At 40.5% G+C, this 4,253-nt stretch overlaps 1 non-coding gene across 1 annotated transcript; it reads left to right on the forward strand.

Moving 5' to 3' along the window:
* The first annotated feature begins 3,657 nt into the window (after positions 1–3,657).
* Positions 3,658–3,729, forward strand: TRNAQ-CUG. The gene has a single exon. It is a non-coding gene; the product is annotated as a tRNA-Gln (tRNA).
* The last annotated feature ends 524 nt before the right edge of the window (positions 3,730–4,253 follow it).

Raw genomic sequence — 4,253 nt, forward strand, 5'->3', positions numbered from 1 at the left:
GGCCGAAGAGGCTTCCCCACGGGCCCGTAAGTACTCCATCATCAGCGTGCCGGATTGCACGACGTACCACAGAGCGGCATCCCGCTGGGCAGCGTCCATGCTGGACGTCGCTGGAAGAGAAGAAGAGAAATGAGACTTTTTAAAAATGGCTGCTTCTCTTTCTCCTTGTAGGCTCCTCTGGCTGGCTGGCTGGCTGGCTGGCTGGGGGATTCTGGGAGTTGAAGTCCACCCAAGTTGTCAGGTTGGAACAACATAAACCATTAAAGCATTGTCTTAAAAGTCTTTTGTTTTCTTTCCTTTTTTTCTTTCTTTCTCTCTTTCTCCCTCCCCCTTTCTCTCCTGTATTCTATCCTTCCTTTTTTCCTCTTTCCTTTCTTTCTTTATCTTCTCTCCTTCCTTTTCTTTCTTTTTTTCTTTTTTTCTTTCTTTCTCTTTCTTCCTCCCTCTCCCTTTCTCTCCAATCTACTCTCCTTCCTTTTCTTTCTTTCTTTTTCTTTTTTCTTTCTTTCTCCCTCTCCCTTTCTCTTCTTCCTTTTCTTTCTTTCTCTTTCTTACTTTCTCTTTCTGCCTCCCCTTTCTCTGCTGTATTCTATCTTTCCTTTTCTTTTTCTCTTTCTTTCCCCCTCTCCTTTTCTCTCCTATCTTCTCTCCCTCCTTTTCTTTCTTTCTCCCTCTCTCTTTCTCTCCTACCTTCTCTCCTTCCTTTTCCTTTTTCTTTCTTTCTTCCTCTACTCTTCTCTCCCTTTTTTCTCTTTCCCCCCTTTCTTTCCTTCTCCCTCCCCCTTTCTCTCCTGTATTCTATCCTTCCTTTTTTCCTCTTTCCTTTCTCCTTCTTTCTGTCCTATCTACTCTTTCCTTTTCTTTCTTTCTTTCTTTCTCTCCCTCCCTTTCTCTCTTCTTCCTTTTCTTTCTTTTTCTTTCTTACTTTCTCTTTCTGCCTCCCCTTTCTCTACTGTATTCTATCCTTCCTTTTCTTTTTCTCTTTCTTTCTCCCTCTCCTTTTCTCTCCTATCTTCTCTCCTTCCTTTTCTTTCTCTTTCTTTCTTTCTCCCTCTCTCTTTCTCTCCTACCTTCTCTTCTTCCTTTTTCTTTCTTTCTCCCTCTACTCTTATCTCCCTCTTTTTCTCTTTCCCCCCTTTCTTTCCTTCTCACTCCCCCTTTCTCTCCTATTTATCTATCTTCCTTCCTTCCTTCCCTCCCTAACTCTACCCTACCCCTCACACCCATCCCACCGTATCTCCTTCTCCATCCCACCACACTGTCAACATCTGGTAACATTTATTTTATTTCAAAAACCTGGAATGAGGTTTTTGAGGCCTACAGCTTGGGGGGGGGGGAAGTGAGTGGCCCCAAGAATAGTTAAGAAGAGTCTCAGAGGTCATCTAGCCCAACCCCATCCCCAGAGAGTAACCATTACAGCCCCTTGCAGCAGCCCTCCCCAGGATCTTATCCAACTGACTTCTACGCAGGACCAGGCCACCCAACTTCGGGTTGACTCTCCTTGACCCCAGGCTCACCAATGACCGTCCTTCCTCGAAGGGTTGTTGTAGGATGCCCTGATTAGAAACTCTTTTCGACTGGATTGCAAACTGCTACAGATAGCTCTAGAAAGAGAACCTGCCCTCCCTCCCCTTATTTTAGAATAGACTAGACTAGAAAATATGGAATGGAATGGAATAGAATTCAGAACTAGAATAGAATGTAATACAATAAGGAATGGAATGGAATTCACAACTAGAATAGAATAGAATAGAATATGGAATGGAATTCAGAATTAGACTAGACTAGAAAATATGGAATGGAATGGAATGGAATAGAATTCAGAACTAGAATAGAATAGAATAAGGAATGGAACGGAATTCAGAATTAAAATACAATACAATACAATAAGGAATGGAATGGAATTCAGAATTAGAATAGAGTAGAATATATGGAATAGAATGGAATAGAATTTAGAACTAGAATAGAATGGAATAGCAATAGCAATAGCAGTGAGACTTATATACCGCTTCATGGGGCTTTCAGCCCTCTCTAAGCGGTTTACAGAGTCAGCATATCGCCCCCACAGTCTGGGTCCTCATTTCACCCACCTCGGAAGGATGGAAGGCTGAGTCAACCTTGAGCCGGTGAGATTAGAACCTGTGAACTGCAGATAACAGTCAGCTGAAGTGGCCTGCAGTACTGCACCCTAACCACTGCGCCACCTCGGCTCATTATAGAATTTAGAATTAGAATAGAATGGAATAGAATAGAATAGGAATAGAATTCAGAACTAGAATAGAATAGAATATATGGAATAGAATGGAATAGAATTTAGAACTAGAATAGAATGGAATAGAATAGAATAGGAATAGAATTCAGAACTAGAATAGAATAGAATATATGGAATAGAATGGAATAGAATTTAGAACTAGAATAGAATAGAATATATGGAATAGACTGGAATAGAATTTAGAATTAGAATAGAATGGAATAGAATAGGAATAGAATTCAGAACTAGAATAGAATAGAATATATGGAATAGACTGGAATAGAATTTAGAACTAGAATAGAATAGAATATATGGAATAGAATGGAATAGAATTTAGAATTAGAATAGAATGGAATAGAATAGGAATAGAATTCAGAACTAGAATAGAATAGAATATATGGAATAGAATGGAATAGAATTTAGAATTAGAATAGAATGGAATAGAATAGAATAGGAATAGGAATAGAATTCAGAACTAGAATAGAATATATGGAATAGAATAGAATATATGGAATAGAATAGAATATATGGAATAGAATAGAATTTAGAATTAGAATAGAATGGAATAGAATAGGAATAGGAATAGAATTCAGAACTAGAATAGAATATATGGAATAGAATGGAATTCAGAACTAGAATAGAATAAGAAAAATAGACTAGAACAGAATAGAATAATAACTTTATTGTCACTTAGAATGTATACTAATCGGCATACATTAAAGTGAAATTGTCATTTGTGGCATGCAGCTCTCAAAGGGTCACCACCTCCAATATATACTACCTCCTACAACAGAATAAATAAATACAGAATTATGCATATAATGCAGAATTATGCATAGCATTTGAGATTGCAAAGCCATGCAATTCCTCCTCCCATCGGGCTTCTACCCGCTTCACACAACCCCCTTCTTCTACCTCCGCCATCTCTCTTTTGCAATTTTTTTCCCCATCCCTCTTTTTATTTTATTTTTTTGCAAACATAGCCAAGCATTGAAACAAACCTTCGGGTAAATCGATGTTCCAGGACCTGGGAGAAAAAGGAGGGAAGGGAAAAAGAAAGTCGGAAGGAAGCTGGGGGAGAAAGAGAGAGAGAAAAAATCGGATTTATTTTTGCACAGAGAAAAAAACTCCAGCCTGGCAATTCAAGGGTTAACCCGACCCGGGGAAAGGGAGGGGTCGGAAAAGCTGGAGCGAGGAGGAAAGACTCCGCCCACTTCTCCTAAGCAACGGGCCTGGCCCCGCCCACACTTCCAACCCTCGCTTTTTGTTCCCTGAATGTGCCCCGAGTGAGGAAAGAACGGGATATGCAAATGAACAGCGACGCCATTGGCTGGGCGGCCTCCCCCCCCCCCGCCTCCTTTCCAACGGCGGGGGAGCGAACGGTGGGGAAACAGGGCGCCAGTCGCGGTTCCATGGTGTAATGGTGAGCACTCTGGACTCTGAATCCAGCGATCCGAGTTCGAGTCTCGGTGGGACCTGATTATTATTATTATTATTATTGTTGTTGTTGTACAATTGTATCACAGCGGCCAGTTGTTTCGCCGGATTTGGCATTGGTTACTAGTCGGGCCCCACCCAGGGGCCTAGGACGTCGTAACGTATTCATTATTATTACTATTATTATTATTATCTGCGACCCAAATTCATTTATTTAATCTGGCCAAATTCTCCTTCCAATATCATTTTATGGCAAGGGCGTGGTTTAAATTACGCAACCACCAAAGCAATCCTTTGCAAAACCCACAAACCGCATGAAAAGATTTAATGCTGAATTAAATCTTGATAAGCTGCCTATGGATATTCAGAAGGGACATTAAGAGGGCTCTCTGCAAAATTCAATCTTAATTGGTGCTTTTAATTTGCTTTTTTTTTTTTTTTACAAGCAATAGCAGTGTTTTTCAACCTTGACAACTTTAAGATGGTTGGGCTTCAACTCCCAGAATTCCCTAGGCAGCCATGTTGGCTGAGGAATTCTGGGAATTGAAGTCCATCCATCTTCAAT

The sequence above is a fragment of the Thamnophis elegans genome, unplaced genomic scaffold, assembly GCF_009769535.1.
Source record: "Thamnophis elegans isolate rThaEle1 unplaced genomic scaffold, rThaEle1.pri scaffold_355_arrow_ctg1, whole genome shotgun sequence".
In the NCBI taxonomy this organism is placed as follows: Eukaryota; Metazoa; Chordata; class Lepidosauria; order Squamata; family Colubridae; genus Thamnophis; species Thamnophis elegans.